General features: G+C 36.5%; 1 protein-coding gene across 2 annotated transcripts in view; it reads left to right on the forward strand.

The window, feature by feature from the left end:
* Positions 1 to 25,152, forward strand: part of LOC134798404 (phospholipid phosphatase 3-like) — a 104,260-nt gene that overhangs the window by 4,293 nt on the left and 74,815 nt on the right. The window contains exon 1 of one of the 2 annotated variants that reach the window (XM_063770821.1): positions 8,354 to 8,603. The exons of the other annotated variant lie outside the window; for it this stretch is intronic. The gene's annotated coding sequence lies outside the window, so the exon portion shown is untranslated. Of the gene's footprint in view, positions 1 to 8,353; positions 8,604 to 25,152 lie in introns of those variants that run through there. 2 annotated transcript variants of the gene reach the window in all.

Consider the following 25,152-nt stretch of genomic DNA (forward strand, 5'->3'; position numbering starts at 1 on the left):
TTCTTAGAAAACACATTTGTAATGTAGGTTTTTTTTTATCTATTTTCAATGGATTTCAATTTAATGACTCCACAACGCAACCACAGAATTTCTGACGCTGACACATACATTTCATATCCTTAATATTGATTCTGATCGCAATTTATAATATTTTATTTTCCAACGAAGCTCTACATACTCGATCACTATTAAACTACATATTATATGCTATTAGAAGTATTTGAACAAATTAAATTATTTTCAGAAAAATATTTTAATTTGTTTTTATCAAGTAAAAACACTACTATATAAATTATAAACTGAAATAAATGTCATATACTAAGAAAACATAGCAGATAGCAGAGGACGCTGGTTCGATTCCAGCCTGGGGCACTGGAGGCCTTGATCACTTTTTCTTAGTAAGTATATGACATTTATTTCAGTTTACATATTATAATACTAGCTGTGCCCGCGGCTCCGCCCGCGTGGAATTCGGTCTGTGTCAGTAAGCGGCTAATTACTAATCCTAATTTCTCTCCCTCTCCCCTGGAGGCGGAACTTGAAGTAAAGTTGACAGATGGATATTCTAGAGGACTGCAGTCCAGATAAAATATTTTACAATTAGGTACCACTAAATAAAACTACACTCCAAAATCAATAGTTTTTTTTTTTGCCCTTATTCAAATTTTACACGTGATTTAAACGACAGAGTAGTAGATGTATATCGGACGATACAGTAAGGTATACGCGCGCGAGCGAAAGCGAAGCGGCCTGCCTGGCTAGAGCGCCACTCACTGTGGTCTTCTTTAGACTCCTGAGGAAGACCACGTGCCCCTTGTAACCTCAATGCGTTGCGAGACTTTCGTGAATGATTGGATTTTATTCTGGAAGGCATGGTAATGCGTATTAAATGCGAGTCCCAAATCGTTTGACTCCGCAAACGGCCAGTGCCGTTTTGATGCCCTAAGCATTTCTAGAATGGTCTAGCCCCTCTCCCTAGGGTCATCGAGATTACAATGAATTTTTTTGGTTAGTTGAGTGACGTTCATTGCCGCATTACAGTTGAGAATGGAAATTAGTCACATCATTTTATCACGAAAATTGACAGTGCTGCAGCAGTAACGTTGCAACAGAGTAATGCTGCTGCAGTCACCATACCTTAGAAAGTTATTGAAAACGCGAGCGACGCGAGCGCGAAAATTTTTCGATATAAAAACGCAATTTGATAGACAGTTGTACATTTTTATTTTTAGTATGGAAATCAGTCATATCAATTTATCACGAAAATTAACAGTGCTGCAGCAGTAACGAATGTCACTTTTATCATATCTTATAATGTATAAACGCGAGCGAAGCGAGCGCAAAAATTTTTCGATATAAAAAACGCAGTTTGATAGACAGTTGTACATTTTTAATTACTTTTATTCCCAACCAGGCGCTAATCCAGGATTTCATACAGAGAAGGGATGGGACGTTATTAGATGGGTACTTGTACACGTATAAAAGTTTCATGTAGGTACCTACTCCACGACGACTGCAATGCTGATGCAGCCTGCGCTTTTTTTTGCCTACGGTTTTGGTGCCCCCTAGACGTGGTGCCCTAAGCAAGTGCTTATTTTGCCTAAAAGGGTTAATCCGGCACTGCAAATGACAGAGGTCAATGTCTTTTTTTTTTCAAAGTACCCACCTTGTATGAATATGGATTTGATATGGGTGCGATATAATTACGATTAGGTATAATTCATGATGGAGAAAATTAATAATTTTAAATAATTATGCAATTATACGCGTGTTGATAATTATGTGTGTTTATTTTACCACTATGTAACTATGTAAAGTCATTTTTAGTTTTCTTTATTAATTAATGTTTACTCAGTTCCCCAAATGTACTGTGCAATGAGGGGCTATTAATTTACTGTCGTTTAATTTTGTTGTATTATTAATTTATTAAATCAACATAATTATTCAATTATTTTTGTTGATATCCGTACCCCCTGTTCTAAACTTAGAGTTAATTTGGCAAAATCTTTCCTCGGTGGCTTATTCATGTCACTACGTATTAAATTCAGCGCCATCTGTTAGTTTACCAGGGTACTCAATAGTGGTAGCACATATTTTAAAAAAGTTTGCCCCTCCTACCTAAGTAGCGCCATAAGATTCAGGGGCAAACTTAAGTCAATCGAGTGTTGTGGCTACCCCCCCTTTTAGGGGTTGAATTTTTATAGCCTATAACCTGGCCGGGGATTTTCTCGACAGATTAGTAAAGTTTTCATCAAAATCCGTTCAGCCGTTTTCACGTGATGCGCGTTCAAATAAACAGACAAACAGATAAACAGACAAAAATTCTAAAAACTTTTGGAACGTGTTCTGTTATCGATTCTAAGTATCCCCAGCCAACTTTTTTTCAAATATCTTCCATGTACAGACTTTCGACCGTCTTCAGCTTTATTATATGTACAGATATGGTTTATATAAAATAAGAAAAAGTGCCTAAACTCGACCTATTTTTCTCAATATTTTATAGGGATTTTTGGAACTTCACTCACAATCATTATTTCCTAACCTAGCGTTCATACCTGACCTGTAAGTTATATTATCAATAAAATATGAGTATGAGTATGAGTATGAGCATATAACATATGCTACTTTATCATCGACCCCGAAATAAGACTTACAAATAATATACTTACATTTTACATACAAAGCTGAGGGTGATGGGAAATTAAAAAGTATCGGTAATAGGGAATATTAGACAAAACTCTTCGTAGGGGGCGCCACTACCACTATCCATCACAATCTGGGGGTCTACCGCGAAACAAGAAAATTGAGCGATAAAGAGGCAAATAACTAAATTTCGATTTTCGTGTTTCCTGGGAGGCCCTTTAACAAACCGCCTTGATATGATACATCAATGGCATATTTTATAGTCTGTGAAAACTTGTCAAAAAACAGTTTATGGCACAGTACGTACAAGTTACTCTATATGGTTTACTAGCTAGTTTAGTGCTGCACTCTGGCGCAGAACATTGCAGTAATACCCCATATTAAGTTAATCGATTTAGGAACTCCCAGCTTTCAATAAATTTAAACCCAAGAATTCCCATGTCTGCATATACCTACATAGGTAAGTCAAATAAATTACGGCGCGATTCGGGAAATGAATTATAGATTAACTAGATACGATATAGTAAATATATGTGACGTTCCACGGCAAAAGGTACCTTATGGCGGTTAGCGCTTACGCTATTATTAACGCCGCTCCAATATTATTGCGGCGCTATGCGACGTAAGCGCCAGCCGCCATAAGGTACCTTTTGCTGTGGAACGTCACATATCTTTACTATATCGTATCTAGTTAATCTCTAATTCATTTCCCGAATCGAGCCGTTAGTCGATTCAAAGTGACTCACCGTGTCTGGCGCCGCTCAGGTCACGCGAGGTGCATTTTGATTTTGAAAAATATTGAATTTTCTTTTGTTTTTCGTATGCAAAATCATCATGTTTAATGTTATCCTTATCATTAGTCAGACCATTCAGTGAATTATTACATTACAATGCATATTTCATTAAACAATATCTTCGTTACAGCAATTCATTTCGTGGTTTTGGTTGCGTATTGCGTCATTTTCAACTGCCATGTTAAGGAAATCCCGAAAAATTTGAATGTTTGGGCAAATCCCGATAACAAAACACGAAGTAAATTGGTTAGTCCAGCCGGCGTATTATATATGACGATTTTATCCACGTGATAAAATAACTGTAACTTTTTAACACCGCGGGATAGAAAGTGACGGACACCATTTTATCATGCTGTCACGTGTCACGTACAGAAGAACGACCATCATCCGTACAGGGATCGGCAAAAATCAACAAAAAAATTCTTAAAAAGCCACAGTGTTGTTTTTAGTGGTCTAAGAACTCTCAAGTGTTACTTTTTTGTGTGGCTTAAAGAGCCGCGGATTGCCGACCCCTGGCGGCCTAGCCAAGGTGACGATCGCTTGCGCTTCGCCATCTAATCGCTTTGTGTCTCTGTATCACTCTTCCATATTAGTGTGACAGTTGCGTTTCGTTCGCTACGTAGCGTTAGCGTAATCGCTATGTCAATACATGTTGTCTACGGAGCCTGGACTAGTCAATAGCAACAGCTACTCGTAAATGGAACAGTGCAACACAAAGGAGTGGGTCAACGCCGTTTCCTGCCATTTACACGACAATACCGCCGTCGTCACGCTGCCAACACACGAATATTTACACGAATATTTGCTGCTGCACTGCACACGAATATTTACAAGGATCGAATAACCAGAACTAGCCATAAAATTTACAAATGTCTTATTAGATTAAGCGACACTTGCACCATCTCCTACTAACCGGTTAAACCCAGTGTCAAATTGTACTGGTAACCATGGAAACTCCAGGTTTAACCAGTTAACCTCGGGTTAGTGAAAAGTGCAAGTGGCGCTAAGAAAAATAGATAAATATTAGAATACTCTAAAAAAGGCAAAATATGTATTCTCTATTCAAACGCCCAGCAACAAGCGCTTTTAAATTCATACTCTGTAGTTAGTAGAATATTGTGTCACAAATCTCATAATGCAAGATTAAGAGCCAACGGGAGTGGTCATTTCTCCATACAAACGTACTCCTCGTTTTCCTCCGTGGTTTTTGAAACTAGAGCAATGATTTTTTCAACACAGATTAGTATTGTTAATATCTGTGTCGGACCGTTTTGCTTTTTTTGATATTTTTGTTTTTTAAGGCGCTAGAGTCCTTCAAAAATGGCCAAAATGGCCTAATTGACTATGCCGCAATGAGAGGCGTGGCATTCAAAACTGATATCAATTAGCCAAAAAAGCAAAACGGTCCGACACAGATAATTTTATAACATTTAGATTTCCAAATTTGGAGGAGGAAACAGAGGAGTACGAAACCTCGATTTTTGAGATTTTTACGCAGGATTTTTCGCCTTGTCCTTATCGCACTACTTTTAGGTGCCGCTTCCGTTAGCGAGACGGGTATATTTACCTAAAATATTTAAAACTCAGCTCCTGTTTCGTCTTAATGTCCTCTCCACACGTCACCGATAATCGCATGCGATTTGTTGCAACGTCTATAGAAGCTTTGAAGACATCGTACCTATATTATGTAGGATGCTGTCTCGTCTGCGTATTTAAAACGAGTAAATGAATACCACCTAATTTAAATTCAATATCAAGTTTAGCCGTTGCAAAAACTTGTTCAGTTGCGTACGGATATGATGCTCGCACTTGTCTGCGTTACAGCACGATAATGGCAGTGTCTGTCTCCTTCGATTGCTCAGTGTTAAAAAGAGACGTTTATTTTATAAAATGGATAATGCGATCCATCATACGCCTGGTAACCGTCGTATAACCGTCAACGGTCGAGATCAAGGTAACTGCTTGATCGTACAATCTGATATGCATTGACGTTGTTTCCGTTCATAACCTCTATCAGGGGCCTAATAAACAACTGACAATCGTTTATAGAAACTCCAAACAAAACTTAAATGCATACTTACTACTAGGTACATATAAATGTGAAAGTAATTCTGCCTGTCTGTCTGTTAACTCACTTAACTCTTCACGCTTTAACCGCTGAACCGATTTAAATGAAATTTGCTATGCAGATAGTTTGAGTAGAGAAAGACATGGGATATTTTTATCCCGGAAATAAATTTTAGACGGTGAAAATAACCATGGAATTGGTAATTTTACGCAGACAATGTTGCGGTTAGAAGCTAGTACCTAATATAATCAAAATGATTAGGTACATTGATTTCTGTTGCCTCTCTTATCCCGATACCGATACATTATACCTATTTTAATAGGTATAAATGCATTAAAAAAATAGCTACATTCTCGAGCAACTGTTTTTTTTGTATAGATAAGTTTGTCATTCAACGAAGAGTTATAAGTACTTATCTCAAAAGTTTTATAAATTGTCCTTGAACAAAGAGTAATAAATAAGTAAGCATCCCAAAATTTTTATAAATTGTCAGTCAACAAAGAGATAATATTTATAAGCATCCCAAAATTTTTATAAATTGTCAGAGCGCTTGAGATCTAGACGTGAGATCTAGAACTGAGACTAAATACAATTACTGAGTATTTAGTGAAATCTAGGCTATCGAGATAAAACGGGTTTGGCTTGACAGAGTGTAAAGTGAGAGCCAATGTTTGTAACATATAAACACGCTTGGCAACAGTATTAAATATAAAACTTTATAATGGACTTCATCTTACTGCCAACTCAATACAGCAGTTTATGTGGGTATCTACCTCTACCTGCACAAAGAAGGCCCATCGCTATTTTCTATTTTATATGACTTGCAGTTTTATCTATGGTACTATCGGACATGAACGCAAAAATTGAACCCTCAATTTGAAAAGTATGAAATTTTGGAAGTCAGCAAGCCTAAGAACCGGGCCTTCTTTGCCTGCACCAAAGAGCAGGCAAAGAAGGCATTTAGTAAAGGGTTGTCTCAGCGTACGCAATTTAATTTTTCTGCATTCTTTCTTTCTGCATATTATTCGTAAGGTAAGGTTCTTCAGCAGCTAACAGTCACCATGTCCGTCCGTCTGTCTGTCCGTTAGACGTATAAATCATAGTCTAAGTGTCCCTACAGCCGTTACAATGATTTGTTTTAATACCTTTTAGCGCTTTATTATGCGTAGAGGTACTACCGTACCGTACACTCGCCGGTAGAAAATTGTTGAAAGTTGATACCATTGTCAACTGACATGCTTGTTTAAGCATCCGTGTAAACCTGGCTTAATAGACCTGCCGCTCGTTATGTTCGCAATATTTAATTTTATTAAGTATCCATTTCCTATGTTTGACTTGATTCCGTTTATTTTATATTAGCGACCCGCCCGTGCTTTGCACGGGTTACACAAAACCATAACAAATTTAAGTTTATCGCGAACGTCGCGAACATACATACACATAGACAGACGCGGCGGGGGACTTTGTTTTATCAGGTGTAGTGATGCAATAGGAAATACGCATACCTACCTACAGCCCCTACAGGAATCATCATTACAAATATTTAAAAGAAATATGTAAGGCGCCTGCGCCAAATAAGGCCCATCGTTTTTTAATTTTTTCTTATGTTTAATATGAACTTGCAGTTTTGTCTATGGTACTAGTAGTCATGGACACAAAATTTGAACCCATTCACACTTACAAAAATACATATTAAATTTTGTAAGTTAGCCTGCTTAAGGACCGGGCCGTATTTGGTGCATAATTTGCTTATATTCAGCATGCCATCAAATATGTATAATATTAATATTATATTTTGCTTGGTCTATAAAGGTCGAATTTCTCAGTCTACGGCGACGATGAAGTTAATAGGGAAGAAGATAACTAAAGGTATTTATAAAAACCGGCCAAGTGCGAGTCGGACTCGCGCACGAAGGGTTCCGTACCATTACGCAAAAAACGGCAAAAAATTCACTATTGTTGTAGGTATGGGAGCCCCATTTTAATATTAATTTTATTTAGTTTTTAGTACCTATTTGCCGTTATAGCGGCAACAGAAATACATCATCTGTGAAAATTTAAACTGTCTAGCTGTCACGGTTCATGAGTTACGGCCTGGAGACGGACAGACGGACAGCGGAGTCTTAGTAATAGGGTCCCGTTTTTACCCTTTGGTTACGGAATCCTAAAAAACTATAATAGACTAAGCACAGACAGGTAATGGTCGTGCAGAGGCGTCTTATCGCATAAGATCATCATGATTTACTACGAAGTAATTTACTAGAAAAATACATTAGATAATGATATTAATGATGATTGAAGTAATCATTTTGAATTTCTGACTTCTGACCAACTAGAAGTAACTTTTGTAGTAACAGTTATATAATATGTAAAATAATTTGTTTAGGAAGCGTATTTTATTATGTAAACAAGATTGAGAAATGTAAACAAACTACTTTCTTACATTAGCTTACTAGTAGCGCCATCTCGTGGCGAATAGATGAACTTATCAACTCAACAAAGACAACGTATTTTGGCGCCATCTAGTGTCGAGTAGCGGACTTCAATTATCTTCACGCGCGATTATTTTTGTTTACATCACAATTAGTTATCTTATATAGCATTTTATGAATCGCTGAACTTGTATTAGGTTATCACTTATTTCGTTTACAGTTTAATAGGTCAGTTATAAAATTCGTGATAAAATTGCGAGTAAAATAGCGAATTTTTTGCGTATTTTATTTTATTACGTCAGCTAAGTATTGTAATCGTAATAGAATGATTATAATTATGGCATAGCCGGTGGAACGTACGGGAATCTCCGTGAGAGTCCGGACGGGTGCAGTCTAAACTAAACACTAACAGCCCGTCAGTTACCGGCTGCACAGCGCGTCGAACGAACGCGTGTCGGGTCGAACTCACGATCGCGAACGGGTTACGCGAACTTGTAAATTTCGAATTCTGTTTTTGAATTTTCAACTTCAACTGTTTTTATCGAATTCTTTTTCCGAATCGAACTTGGACTAGTGTTGTGTTTTGTTTTTTTTTGTTTGAAGCTGTGTTGGGATTTTCTACAAAATGCCAGTGTTGGCAAAATAGAAATTCGGAGTAACTTTTTGGTGAGTTTAATCATTCACATTTATTTTAGTTTTGATAGTAGTGAATATTTAGTGTAAGTACCTACTATTTAAAATTCAATATATTTTTTATTTATAAACAATACTTTTTTCAAATACCCTCATTGATTTTTAAAATGTAAACACACAGATATTTTTTTCTGTGCACACGTTTCAATGACCTTAATGCACTTAAATAGGTAATGATGATTGAAATGTTTGAAGAAGGTATAATTTTGCAAGAATTCGTTTTCAACTAATTTGTTTCGGTTCGGTATCTAAATTATTTCAAATTTAATAACCAGATATCATATCTGAAATCCGAAAATTAAAAACTTTTTCCATTTAGGTACCTACCTACATAAGTATTAGAAATAATACAACACAAACTTACCTATGTACCTATTTAATAATAAAAATTTATTTACTTTAAACTTTTAAAGTTTGTTTTTATTTAATTTAATAATACCTAAGTACCTAACAAGAAATACAAGAATTATGTAACTTACCTATACCTACTTCAGGTTAATAGTAATTATAACATTAAATGAACATTAATTCATTTAAATTTTATTTAACCTACCAAACAAGGGTCGACAACGCGCATATAACAACCCTGTAGTTACTGGGGTCTATGGGCTACGGTGACCGCTTACCATCAGACGTGGTTCACGTGGTATAGAAAAAACTTCGTTAATTTAAAATCAGTTCATTACATCTAATTACAGCAACTGATAAAAATGATGTCAATAGACATTTCATTGGTGACACGTTTAGGTATTATCTCTAGCAATTAAAATAAAACAAACATACCGATCTTCATTAGCTAAGTAATAAGTAATGGTTTCTGTCATTAGTATCAAAAATAACTCTAAAATTAGTTAATAGGTACATATTATTATCCAAGCAATGGAAATTTTCTTGTCATGAAATCAATTTAAAAGTCACACGAATCGGCTTCAAAAAGGCCGCTCCCATTCAATCAATGTTACGCTCTTATTTTAAAACGACATGCAGAAATATGTAACATGAATTTCCACGTGAACATTCAAGTAACATATATGTCTGGTACTAGATTTCCTTGAAACGAATACAAAAGTTGTAGGTACTACAAAATTAGTTGGTATTGGTTAGTATATCTAGATATTGTAATTTTGTAACAAAGAGAAAATAAAATTAAGAGAAAATTTGTTGGTACCGACTACAAAATTACAATATCTAGATATTGTAATTTTGTAACAAAGAGAAAATAAATTTTGCAAATTTTCGAGTGAACGTTTACTCAAAAAATACATTTTCTTTGTATAAAGTCGGGATTCCACCAGTATGCGGCACAAGCATTTTTGTACTGAATAGGTACTTGGGACTTGTCTTGTTTCAGTATCAATTGATACTTCGTGCACCTAAGGGTTAACAAACGCGAACATATATTGTATGACAAATTGTGAGTCCAAAATTTATCGGAATGTCTAAAATAGGTACTTACACAAGTTTTACGTGATAGTTTTCTGCATTTATAGGAGCGAATATCAATGGTTCTTTATAAAGGCCAATACATGTTTTAGTTATTCGATCTGTTTCCGATATGATACTGATTTGTCAGTGTCTAAAGTGACATTTCTTCAACCAAAAACGTTACTTTTGACGGGGTCCCTTTGTTTGACATAATTATTGAAAGTCATAAATGTCATAAACTCATAATGTAACGATTGTTAGATTATCATTAGTCATAATTCTGAAACTGTTAACTTTTCAGGATTTTCGTAGGGATAACCCTACGAAAATGCTGTAGATAGGTTAGGTTAGGTATGTTTTATGGCAATCCTGAAAAGTTACGCGTTTCTGAGAAAAACCAAATTATGACTAACGAAAATGTGGACAAACAATACATTATGACTTAAAACTTTATGGGAAACAATAGAGACCCACTTTTGATACTGACAGATCAGTATCATATAGGAAACACATCGAATAACTGTCGAATGGCCTAATAGTTTAAACAGGAAGCAAAGTTTCCGCATAGTTTCAAGTGTGAGCTTTGCTTCGGAAGGAACTTTAACCTTTGTTGACGTTGATGGATATTTATTATGAATATAATGATAAATTGTGAGCGGAAAATATTCAGAATGTCGAAAACACACAGCGATTTCCGTGTTCGTTTTCTGTAATCGTATATTACCTAGTCCCAACCAAGTTCTCTTGAATGTAAGACTTTATTATGACGATATATCTATTCATAATAGATGGATAGAATATTATTTATTGGCATACCTCAGTAAACGAACAGCTTGAACAAAAACAATTGATTTAAGATAGAGACAGACACCAGGCGGTTTTATCGCTAAAGAGCGAGTATCTTAATTTAAAGTGTTTTTGGATATCACTTTCGTTGTTTTAGTATGAGTATTCATGCATCTAAAGGCGGAATTCCCCCAGTGCATTTTTGTCCTGAATATGCTTGTTCCGCTCAGTGCCGCACACTGATGGAATCCTGCCTTAAGAGTTAGTTATATGTGGCTTTCCATCAGAGAAGGGTCCTTATACTTCATGTGCAATGGAGATGATGGAGATGGGAAGGATCTTATTGTACTTGAAGCATAGGGTTCCTTCTGTGATGGAAACCACATAGGTATATGTAGTCCAAGCTAGCTCACACTTAAAACTATCCGGAAACATTGCTCCCTTTTCAAGTAAACTATAAAGAAACCGAGACTCATTGATATTTGAGCCTTCAAAGGTTCAAAGCGTTTCCTTACATCTTAAGAATTTTAAGATTCAGAGGCATGCTTACACTTCCTTAAGAATCTTAAGATTGAACTTAGCACAATGAGTTTCCTTTCCGCAGTTAATAAAGTGCGGATGTTCTGTGGTTTTTACTCTTTGTGAAACCAAGCTACTAACAACACTTATAACTGAACATATATGTGTGGGTGTGTGTGTGTGTGTGCTTCATGGCTTTAAGCCTGAAGAGGTACAGAAAGATAGACAGATTGACAAAGTTGTTTTCGCATTTATAATAATTATAATATAATATTAACTAGCGTCCCGCTCCGGCTTCGCACGGGGTAACGAATTATACACCTAAACCTTCCCCAAGAATCACTCTATTGATAGGTGAAAACCACATGAAAATCCATTCAGTAGTTTTTGAGTTTATCGCGAACAAACATACACACACACAAACAGACAAACGCGGCGGGGGACTTATACTCGTAAGGTGTAGTGATATACACTCAGTGTCACGGAAATCACACACCTTCGGGCGCAAGCGATACGTTCAAAAGCCGACAATCTGAAAAATATATAAAACACGTAAACATAAGAGACATCAGATTAGAGGTTACTAAATTAGCTTTTTAATGATGTCAAATTGAATAAGGCAATACTATTTCAATAAGACCTAGAATCGCTCACAATCGCTAGCACCATATGGTGCCTTTATAAAAAGGCGTTAGTACTATTTAATTTATTATACTGTGATAAAGGTGTGCGATTCCCGTGACGCCGAGTGTAGTTATTAGTAGGTAAGAGATAAACTGCTAAAATTATAACATAACCCTGCTCGTATAAAAAACTAAGTTTATATTCAACCTATACTCTACTGCAGCCAAGTGTGGTATATTCATTAGCGGTTTTAATAGTTTCCGCCGGATCGGACGGGATTTTATCACGCTATAAACGTCATAAACCCCAGATTAAAATTTTATATTCATATAAGTACCAACTGAATTTTACCTACTGGAGTTCATCTAACATAAATGTTAGTGAATGCGGAAATATGGTTTTTCTGTTTAGCATCAGTTACTAAGCAATTTTTGTAATTGTTGTAAGTACCGTTTTCTTTTTTAAATATTTCCACATAGGTAACGAATATACGACTAATTTTAATTTTCATGACTTTTTAATTCAATGTTAATGTTGTAATTATGTTCCTTATTCTGACTATCTATTATTAGGCTCTTTTTTATTAGCTTTTATTTAGCTACCTAATGTGTTCGGGATAAAGCTAAATTAGCGCCACATGCACCATCCCACTAACCCGGGGTTAACCCGTTAAAAAGTTAACCCAGTGTCAAATTGTACTGGTAACCATGGTAACTCCAGGTTTAACCGGTTAACCCCGGGTTAGTGGAATGGTGCAAGTGGCGCTTAGAATCACTTCCCATTATTCTATCGAGCTACAACTTCACAATCTTCACATACCTATTTAGTTGGGTTACAACGTAATAATATATTATGGCATCGAGCTGATCTGATAATGGACACAGAAAGTGTTTAGGTTTGTTAGAATTGTCTCAATTCCTGTTGAAAGAACAGTACAGTCAGCGATAAAAGCCTGTACTTGTTTAACTCATTAGACTGTATTCCATCCACGTTTTCACGAACAGTTTTTCTTACCGAACCGATTAGCGCTGTTCGCCACTATCGACGTGTAGTTTACTAGTTTCCGCTCTACTTTATATGGTCGGTTTATACTTGCAATATAAACACATAAACATAATACATGTTTAGATATAGGTAGCACATAAATACTAGTTTACGACTTCCGTCACGTGCGAACCGTTTTTAAATAAACATAACCTTAAATAAAAACATGTGTTTGCTATTGTATTGCTGCCATGGCATTCTCTTGAGATGTAAGTATTAAATCCATTTTAGACTAGATAAATAATGTGAATTATTATACACTCAGCGTCACGGAAATCGCACATCTTCGGGCGCAAGCGATTTTTTCAAAAGGCTGACAATCTCAACAGTAAATAAAACGGAAATTTGTTATCAAAATGCTACTATTTTTAAATTATAATATAAGTAAATGAGACTATTTAAGTATTTACCTATATCAGAAACAAATATTGTTGCTCAAACTCACAGATAATGATTTAAACCCAGGACCTCCGGATTAGCAGACAGGATAAAATTATAACACTTTAAACTCTCGCGTTTTGTACACATATTTAATTACACAAACGAGTCTACCGCGATATAATTTCATTGTTTTTACCTTAAATTCCGACGTTTCAGCTGAGTTGCACGAGCTGTGGTCACGGAAAGACTGCATGAGTCTTTAAAAACAATGAAATTATATCGCGGTAGACCCGTTTGTGTAATTAAATAGGATAAAATTATATACATACCTAGTAGCAAGTCTGGTAACTTACCTTACTTCTGTACAATTGAACTTACCGCAGGTCAAGGCTCCTATCACTCTTATCAACGTTGATAAGAAGGCTTCCTCGAGAGGTCAACGACCTGAACGCTATGTCCCTTTAATAGCCACTTAGGTTTTACTGCCGGACCTTTAGGTATTGGAATACCGTTATTTCTTAGTTATGGGTAGGATTTAATGGTTAAGATTCTTCTGCCTGCGACTTTGTCCGTTTTAGAGTTGTCACAATTTTGGTATTGAATTGCCGTGCTTTAAGAGAAATCCTAAATTTGAGAAACCCTTAAGAACCTTGTCCCAAATTCTATGGGGTTTGGGCCCCACTTGTACAATTTAATCACGCATGCTAGTCGATAGAGTATGATCTGTACATTATTAATATAAAGGTTTCTACTTCTTATTGTATGTGCAAGGAATCCTAACATGTAACTTAAAGTTATACTCTAATAAAAATTACACCATGAGTTTAATTTTGAAATCTCTATTTAAATGTGTCTTTTTGAGTCCAGACTGTCCAGAGCACCTCCTCGTGGTTGACGGTGGTAACAAACAATATGTTTTGTTTGGCTAAGACTCTGGGCGCGCGTTATGCCGTCATGGCAAGAAGAATTCGAGAATGTGATTTAAATGCCTCTGGAGTCCGTCCTGGAGGGGAAGATATGCAAGCGGCGGATGTGCCGGAGGGAGCTAGTCAGACTCCGGTACGAGGTCACCACGAAAAGGTTACTGGCTTGAATTAAAATATTTGATGTTGTTCCTTGTGACGCTGCTCTCACGCGGTCGAGAAAACTATTGCGACAACATTCATTATCAGGGAGTCCAGACAATAAAAAAGCTTTTTTTTCTACCTGTCGACTGTAATTCTTGAATTAAGATTTCGTATACCAAACTGCATTTGGGTACTTTTAATGTATGAGCTCCCAACTCAACTATAATATTCATTTCGATACAGTTTAGTCAACTATAATGAAATTGACCAACACAGCTCGCCGCGGTCAAGAGGGCGAAACAAAACCATAGCTCAAATTAATTATTTATTTTAGGTTGTATTGTAGGAGCAATTGCTTCATAAGTCAGAAACGCGCATGTGACGCTATATATATATAATAATATGAGATAGCGCTATATAAAGTGGCAATGTTATTATGACGTAGGCTTGTGTCACTCTTGGAAGAGAAGACCATGTTTTATTAGACTATGATCTGTATGATTCTACTATTTTAAAGTATTATTTTTGTTGATTCGTAGAAAAAGTATTGTATAAAATAGTAATATAATCAAGCTTTTCAATCTCGTACCTTACTTAGGCAACTCAGCAAGCTTCGTTGCCTAAACTCGGTACTCGACTGAAAAGCTCTCTATTATATCACGATTGTATAAAATACTATTATTTTTCCAAAATGAAGCTACATTACAAAAAAAAAGAGATTCCATCAAAGCATATTATTGTACTTACATGTAAAAATGGTGCCCGTACTGTTGGATGCTGTGTACACATTCTAACGGTCATTTGGTACCTAGCTTATGCAAGACACCAAGAAAAACGTCCCAACCCACCAAGCTATCAGATAGAAAACATTTTTGTAATGTTTGACAGCTCCGATGAAGAGTCAGTTTCTGACGAACTTTAATTAACTACAACTTACTTCACACACATGTTCATAAGTTAAAATATTTTGGTTATTGTTCTACTCGGTTAGTACTACATACTGTAATAAAAATCATTCGTGTACACCAGGGGCCCAGTTTGGGACATGGTTCTTTGGCACAAAAAATATGGTTGTCTGTAAAGTCGGTTTACGGACGATAATTTTGCGTGATAACGTCATATCATAAGAAAACGTGGCCGTAACGTTACCGTGGAGATCTGTCCACAACGTTACCATGGAGATCCGTCCACAACGTAACACTTTTTCGTGCATGCTACCGGTGTTCATCGATTTATGTATAAGACGTTATCACGTCAAAAAAGTCAAGGTAGGTACATCATTGTTTTCTATCGTAAACGTTCGTATCAATACTACTTCAGTCAACCTCAGTATTCAAAAGTACGTCTCGGTACAAATACCGAGACTGTCTGATACATACGTGATAACATCAACAAAATGCTACTTAACTATAATCGTAACTATTATTTAAATCAAACAGCTGATGCAACGTAGTTTACTTCGAAACAAATGCATACATTAGCCCTTGAAAGATTTATTTCGTTGTTTTTGAGACAAGTTAATGTCTTTATTAAGGCATCTCCCACTGTTTCACGCTATAGTCGTAACTATAGATATACAACTTGCAGCATACAGGGTGATACAGACGTAGTGCACAATAATTTTCCATCGTATTTTCACGGAAACGTACGAAAGTGTTTTGCTATTTTGATGTACTAAAAATAGCTGCTCCGCAGTTTGGCGAATCTTTGTATTGTGGTACACATATTTTAAATTTCCATGTTGCGAGTATTACCAAAAAAAAAATTACAGTCAGTCTCGGTACAAAAAGTAATGAGGTTGACTGAAGTAGCATGACAAATACGAGCGTTTCCGAGAAAATACGATGGAAAACAATTATGCACTGCATCTGTATATCCAGACGGACGTAAATTCGAAATTCAAAGATCGGAGACGGCCGAGAAATAACGACATCAACTAACGGCAATCTTTCAAAATCTTTTGAGCGACTAATAGGAGTTGTAGGTACCTACTGTAATTTAATTCCAAAATATTAATAAATCATTACACATAAGTGTGTGAGCTGTGAAATAAAGAGTATCAAAGCACCAGCCTGTATGCGCGCAGCTGTCCGTCTGTCAGTCACTGCTAACGGCGCAATGGCCGACGATTATTGATTTACAAACGTCTGCGCAGTTAGGAGTTATTAGATGGAATGGTAGAGCATACCGTATCGCAATCGAAATTTGAAAATCTGATTTAAATATAGGTACGGATATAGTGCTATTTTTCATGCTACTTCAGTCAACCTCAGTACTTTTTGTACCGAAACTGACTGAAATAGCAAGACACGTTCGTACGTTTCCATGGAAATACGATGGAAAATAATTATGCACTACATCTGTACATATTTATCGCCCTTTACCAAACACACACATACGACACATGTGTACAAATGACAATAAACTATTTTTTTATTAAGACATCACCGACACCGGCATCACCCTGTATGTGTGCAGCTGTCCGTCTGTCAGTCACTGCTAACTGCGCCGACGATTATTGATTTACAAACGTGCGCCCACGCAGTTAGGAGCGCAGAGTAAAGTGTTATTAGAATGAATAGTACAACAACCCGCGTAGCCAACATAACGCAACTGTGATATATAATACACGATGAAATGTAATCGGTGTTCGAACCAATTTTTCTAAATCAGTCATCGATGGCGATCACATTGGGACCAACCCCGAAATAGCGGAGAAAAAAATGACTCTCTCAGAAAATATCAACATCGGACCAGCTGAAATATGAAACAGCCAATTTACAATTATTTGTGATTTCGGGGTTGGTCCCATAGTTAAATGTGATCACCATCGATGACTGAATTAGAAAAATTGGTTCCTGATCCCCGATTAAATTTCATCGTGTATGTCGTATAATGTACCTACCTACATAGATAGGTATGTCGTTTCAGAAATGCCTCGTTACGAACTTCTCAAGCACACCTAATTGATTTATAGCGTCACTGGTGCTAGGGTTGGCATAAATGTTAGTTTACTTCAACTGTAATATTTTTGACATTTCTTTCGTTCGATGACAGCTGTTATCTCAATGAGAGTGTGCATGAACTGTAGACGGCAGCACAGAAGCCGCCTATTCATTGGCGCGAAGATTTCATCAAGTTTCCATTTTTAAATTTAAGCCACTAGATGGCAGACCCTACTATACCAGATAGAGTCAACGTGAAGTGTAGGGGGCAGCACCTGCTTAGAATGTTTTCGCTTTCGATTCAGGTCACAAGATGGCCGACCCTCCAACACCATGGTCGTCTCTATACGTTTTTCACGCCACTGTTCGGAAATGTGGCAATAGATGATCTAAAACCGAGCTGGATAGTAGGCAATAGCTGTAGCTGTAGCGCCTGAAACACCACTACTATAATGTTTCATTGTTATCATCATTTGTCATTGGTGATGGTTCGCTACAGCAATGAGTATCATTTAAAACATAAAAATCAATAAACGGTCTTTTTTGGCGTAATTTTTCCTTCAAAAATAAAATTAGGTTATTTATAGGACCAATTTATTGTTTAAAAAAAGAAATCTCAAAACCATTCAGTTCATTTTTTTTAACAATTACCACTCAGTTCACGCTTAAGGCGTTTTTTACTTTTGTAGCTGTTTGTGGTTTTTTTTTAGCAAAAACGCTTCTAAGTTTACACTCTGTTTGAAGCAAACAACCGATAAACGCCTCTTAAAAGTGAAAAAAAAGTAAACAAGGCGGGATCGGAAAATATTACTTACTGAATTGGATAGTGTAAATTGTGTTTGACTAAAAAATACAAGAAACACATATCTACGCTCGCTATAAAAATGAGTTCTTCTACTGAAGAAAATTATATTCTTACGCTGACGCCTACCGAAATTCAAAAGACAGCACAGGTAGTGGCTAGTAATTTACTACCAGAGAAATCGCGGGGTAGTACTTATAGTTATGCAAATGTTTTCTTATTTCCTCAAAGTAGTCGTGAAAAGCACTATGCAATGCCTCGGCCGGAAACGCTAAAGATGGACTCGTATTATTTGAGGGCCTCCACTAACGTGTCGGCCCTCAAACTCACTCGTCCATCTTTTAGCGATTTTCCAACCTCTCCTACAAGTACTATTCCATATTTTGCATTTTAATGTTATAATTTGTAGATGAAAGCTATCGCCGTACTACCTAAGTTATTTGAAAAATAGTTTAAAATGTATGTTTCATTATTTCATGTTGAACTAGCTAGACCAAAAACAATATAGCGTGGACCAGGGCCACCAGGGGTCACCAATTAGTTTCTTCCAGGGTCCCGTTCTTAAAATGTTGTCGGTCCTAGGGCACCCCGGAGGTGCATAGGGCCTCCACAAGATCCTTCCAAGCCTTCCTGTCTTGAGCAACCGTCTTGGCCTCGTTCCAGCTCAGCTCTTAAAATAAGATAAGATATTTTCCCACAGATAAGAATATTTTCAACTTAGATGCCTAAATTCCTATACTAATCCATTGACCTTTTTTTTAAAGAAAATCGTACTTAATACTCTACTTTTCACACTAACAAACTCATTCGCTGAAAAACACATTCTATCAGAATTCACAAAGATAGAATTCTAAGTATCCACAATAAAACAACGTATCCATTAACTCTCATTATAGTATCATAATTATTACAACAATGTAGCCACTTTGTAGTTTGTAATAATTGTTATTAATATAATTAATAACCGGACGTGGCAGCCCTGTGAACTAGGAGTTTGGGTTTAAAATAGAATACTAGTGACCGCAATCTTTAGGTATTTAAATAAAAGTAAACAAACAATTTGTACATTTTCGGGTAGTTATAAGATTTATTGGTTAACCGACCGAATACAAAACCGCCTGGATCAGTCACTGAACGACCTGACTTTAACCTACATTATTTGATCGTGTAATGTTTTCGTCTACCCTCAACTGGCTTAAGGAGCCATTTGAGGGTAGATTTTGTTTACTTTTATTTAAATACCTACCTAAAGATACAAAGTGTAGAGCAAAATAGGATTTATTGCTTGTTTTGATTAAATGTCATTAAACAATCTATTTGCAAGGTCAGACTCAAACCAAAACCTAAACAAGTCAAAATTGGCTCAATAGATAAATAAAACACCAAACAATGTCTACATTTTATTTATTTTTACTTGTAGGGAGTGACTTTTTGGCAGCGGATTCGTGTGATTCATAAATATCGTGGCTTTCAACTTTACTTATTAATTCACTACTTTTTAGGGTTCCGTACCCAAAGGGTAAAACGGGACCCTATTACTAAGACTTCGCTGTCCGTCCGTCCGTCAGTCCGTCCGTCCGCCCGTCCGTCCGTCTGTCTGTCACCAGGCGCGAGTCCGACTCGCACTTGCCCGGTTTTTTTTCTCAATGAGTATACAAGCTATGTGTGAAATCATTCACTTCAACTCTACTGCCCATACCCCAATTATATTTATACCTAAATTTTTGCGGTTGTTTTGACATCAGCAACTTGTGGCTACACTACACGTATTTTGTTTCCATTGCTAATTTCCTTGTAGTATGAATAAATTGGAAAATTTGTTGAATGTAATTAATACGCAATTGTACACCTGGTAAATGGTACGAGTATACGTGCATTTATGCAATATTATACCTACACAAATTGCTTGTGTATTACTGCCCGATTCGAACTTTAAGATACGTCAATTAATAGATCTAGAAACGATATGGATTAGATGTGTCAGTGTCATAAGTGACGTTTTTGTTTGAAGAAACGTCATATTTGACACTGACATATCTAATCGATATCGTTTATAGATCTATTGATTGACGTGTGTTAAAGTTCGAAACGGGCCGTTAGCGTCAGTCTGACAAAACTTTCTTAGTCAGACGTTTTTCCAAGCCAGCGGCGGTACGGTTGGATTTTTATCGCTTGTCACCGTGCCTGTCACGTTCTAACAAGCATGTAAGTGACAATGACAAGCGATAAAAATGGAACCATGCTGCGTTCGCAGGGGCCCATTTCTCAAATGGTATTAGTCTAAATTATTAGTGTGTTGCCATGGTAACTAATACGATTTGATTGTTCGTGGACTAATAATATTAGTCTAATACCGTTTGAGAAATGGGCCCCAGGGGAGGGAATAATGTAACAGTACGAACAGTAAGGGACAGTTAAAATTAAATATTGTCCTATACGGTAGAGAACTTAAATTTATACCGAGATACGAAAAAAAATTGAGACTGTCCATACTACAGGCTGTCCCAAAAATACGTCCACAATTTTATTTAGGAATTGATATTTTTTTACTTAAAGCCTAGCTATAATTTATTTAAGTAACTAAAATTAACTAAAACAAAACGCGATCTTAAAAATGTTTAACTTTAGCATTGATACTAGGGCTTCCAATACCGGGATCCCGGGATCCCGAAATACCGGGATCCCGTCTGTTTAAACGCATTTTTCAATACCGGTGTTTTTTAATGCAATACCGGGATCCCGGTATTTTCAAAAACAAGGAAAATGTGCCGATTATAACGTTAAAATCAACTAAAATGATCAAATTCGGCTGTATTAAGAAGATTACTTGCCCATTTAATTAAAGTAGATCATTTCATTGAAACAAGATCTGTGGATATGCGTTAGATAAATATTTGGTAATGAATTCTGATGTTCAGGATATTATATTAATATAATTAGTTCTTAAAATTTTATCAAACAATGGAAAGAAATGAACTGTAGTATGGCACACGAATTTTTGGTGTCAATTTCGAATATTTATTGGCTGGTTTATAGGTTGACCTAAAAATGTGACTGGTGAAGCCAACAAGGCGGTTAAAATGATTGCCAACCTGGAGGATGAAATGATAATTATTGCAGATGGCGATTATTGTTTAATATCCTAAGCCAGGCGTGGCCCACTCCGCGATTTCGTCGCTTTGCAACAGGTAGCTACAAATACATCCGTTCCACACCAATTTTGGTGGCTACCCTTAAGCCGCGCGTGGCGCTGTCGCCACCTAGCGGCCATATCTGTCCTGATCGTAACAGACGCATTTTGTTAGAGAGTGAGTCTTCTGTACCTAGTACTATTATTTATTCGGTGCCTAAGCTAAGAACATACATATCTGGTGTTACAGTGAGCCTTTCTTAAATATAATTCAAAATTTTTAGGCGATTCATAGTCAATACCGGGATCCCGGGATCCCGGTATTGATGAAGACAGTTTCGGTATTAATACCGGTATTATAAGAAGTCCGGTATTTGGAAGCCCTAATTGATACACAAACGCAAACGTTTGCTAAAATGATCCACAATATACCGCAGTAAAAATCCTTGTCAACATTTTTTGGGCTTGCTTGTACCAAAATTTGACTAAAAATATTGCATTTATTTTACATAATACCTACATAATCAAATTGTCAAATATTGACCCAAAGTTTACATCGAATATTAAAATATTAGCTCACAGTACAAAACCACATGTGTAAATTGCCGAGCAATTTTAAATATAAACAAACGCATGTAAACACAGTACCACCATTAACCGACTTCAGAAACGATGTCAATTAGTTATGACTTATGTCTTCATCGTGCTGGAGGCCAATTCTGCTTTATACATTTTCCTCTAAACACCCAGAGGCCTTTAAAAAGGTCTCCTATTTCATTGTATCTTAAATTTTAATTTGTCAAATCAAAATTGCATTTGCCTTGAGTTCCTTGACAAGTTTGAGGGGTGTGTAGGTTAAGGTTTTCATCTAATAGGGTCAGGGAATAATACGTAAAACTTTGCGTAGGTGGCGGCACTAGCACAAATATTAATCAAACAGACCGCCTTGATTTGAATTATCTCTGTCTCTCTTATTCGTAACAAATAATCTGTGAAAACTTGTCACAAAATGTTTACGGTATAATATAAGTTGCTCTATGGTTTACGGTCTATGCTAATGCTGAACTCTGGCGGCAGAACATTGCAGAACTATTTTGATACGATCTCATCTCATCAGGCATCTCATGCGCACCAATAAGTGCAAGTGAGATGCCTGATGATGATGAGACGAGTCTTGATTGCATTTCGTGAGCACGAATTCGCGGTAGCGGCTACGCGCACGCTGAAAGATCGTATCAAAATCAAAACCTTCTCAAATTGTTTGAACAGAATCGACATGTTTGAATAAAAACATTTTCTTGCGAAAACTGGAATAAAACAGGATAGTTGGTTTCTAAATAAAGTTGTCGTAATAAATGGACTTGTAGTAATATTTTTATGGTATTACTAACATAAACTAATATCCGTTATGTATTTTTTCTCTACCTACCTAAATCTATAGTTTCTATAGAAAATTAATTTATTATTCACTAAATTCTTAAAAAATCTATCCCCTGTCCTATTCCGTTAGTCTAACTGTCCAGACATATAAAAAGAAAATAAACTCAAAAACCGGGCAAGTGCGAGTCGGACTCGCACACGAAGGGTTCCGTACCATTATCTATAAAAACGGTCACCCATCCAAGTAATGACCCCGTCCGACGTTGCTTAACTTCGGTCAAAAATCGAGTTTGTTGTATGGGAGCCCCACTTAAATTTTTATTATATTCTGTTTTTAGTATTTGTTGTTATAGCGACAACAGAAATACATATCTGTGAAAATTTCAGCTGTATCTGTCTAGCTAGCTATCACAGATCACGAGATACAGCCTGGTGACAGACGGACGGACGGACGGACGGACAGCGGAGTCTTAGTAATAGGGTCCCGTTTTACCCTTTAGGTACGGAACCCTAAAAATACTTTCACATTTATAACATTAAAATTAGGGCTAGGGAGTCGTAATCTTAGCAGGGATTAAGTAACAAAAAAACTAGCTTAGTTTATTTTCCACAAACTGCGTTATTGGCTACGCAAGCAGATTTGAAAAACCTAAGGGCAAAGGTACTTTGAAAGTTTTAAATATATAGCCTATATATATATAGCCTAGGTATAGACCCTAATGTATTTATAGTCAATTTTAATTATGGCCATCTATACAAATGTATTTCCAACAGAAAGAGTCATGTCCCTCATGTTCTACAAGGTCCCTCCGACCCTTCAAGTCCCCTTTTAATGAACACGTTAACTCCGTAAGGGGTCATCCATTAATTACGTCACACGAATTTCTAGGTTTTTTTTACCCCTCCCTCCCTCCTTGTCACATTTGGTCACATTTGGCAAACCCCTCCCCCCTGGTGTGACGTCACGTTTCTTCAACGAAATCGGCAAATATTTTATCAAAATATTTTTGATAAAAGAAATTAGTAATTGTATAGCCCAAAACTGATTAAGAAATAAAATTAAACGAATAAAAACGATTATCGTTTCAAAAACTTGTTATTTAAATATATATTAGCGTATAAAATAATTTAAATAAATTTTCGGTGACGTCACAAAGTTTGTGACTCCTCCTCCTTCTTGTCACAACATGACACATTTTCTTGACCCCCTCCCTCCCCCTAAACGTGTGATGTAATTAATGAATGACCCCTAACTCCAGGTGGTATCCGTACAGTAACCAATTATGAACACTCTTGACTGACCATAGGTGATCCTTATTGTCTTCCCAATAAGGTTTATAACTGCGTAACTCCAGGTGGTATCCGTACAGTAACCAATTATGAACACTCTTGACTGACCATAGGTGATCCTTATTGTCTTCCCAATAAGGTTTATAACTGCGTAACTCCAGGTGGTATCCGTACAGTAACCAATTATGAACACTCTTGACTGACCATAGGTGATCCTTATTGTCTTCCCAATAAGGTTTATAACTGCGTAACTCCAGGTGGTATCCGTACAGTAACCAATTATGAACACTCTTGACTGACCATAGGTGATCCTTATTGTCTTCCCAATAAGGTTTATAACTGCGTAACTCCAGGTGGTATCCGTACAGTAACCAATTATGAACACTCTTGATTGACCATAGGTGATCCTTATTGTCTTCGCAATAAGGTATATGAGCTTTCAGATTAATGTGGATGATGGTAGTGAGATTTATTAAGAGCTTAATGAATGTTAAACATGAATGAAAATTAATGGATGGAAGTAGAAAATAGTTATTTGTTTTACAAGGGGGCAAAGTTGTTGTTTAACCTCTCGTGCTAATATTGATACCCGAGCAAGCGAAAGGTCCCAAAATTGTCATTTTGGAAAAATTGTATCTTGAGCGTTGCGAGGGTTTCAAGGCACGAGGGTTAAACAAATGTTGCCACCGAGTGAAACACAATATTATTATGATTGTTACCGTTTCTTTTTTTAATGTGTCTAATACAAATATTGTTATTAAAAATTGTGACACTCTTTTAACAGATCCTTAACGGTTTTAAATAGTTATTTAATGGCCATGAAGGCGTTTAGTACAATATTATAAAGTTATTTTACATTCACATGGTGACATGTCTTCACGGCTAGGTACGTCGACGTCAAAAATATGTTTACACTTTTGCACATTATTCCTTTGTAATAAGGCGAAAAATGTAAAGATATCTTTGACGTTGACCGTACCACAAGTTGGCGTTTGATATTTACGTTAGCGAGTGCGTAAACTCGATCGCGTTTCGTCTCTATCGCAACAACACCAATACGTCAGTGCGAGCGAGATGGACTACGATTTCATTCATTCATTCATTCAATGATAGCTGGGGGATTAGCCAA

This window comes from Cydia splendana, chromosome 16 (assembly GCF_910591565.1).
Source record: "Cydia splendana chromosome 16, ilCydSple1.2, whole genome shotgun sequence".
Taxonomy (NCBI): Eukaryota; Metazoa; Arthropoda; class Insecta; order Lepidoptera; family Tortricidae; genus Cydia; species Cydia splendana.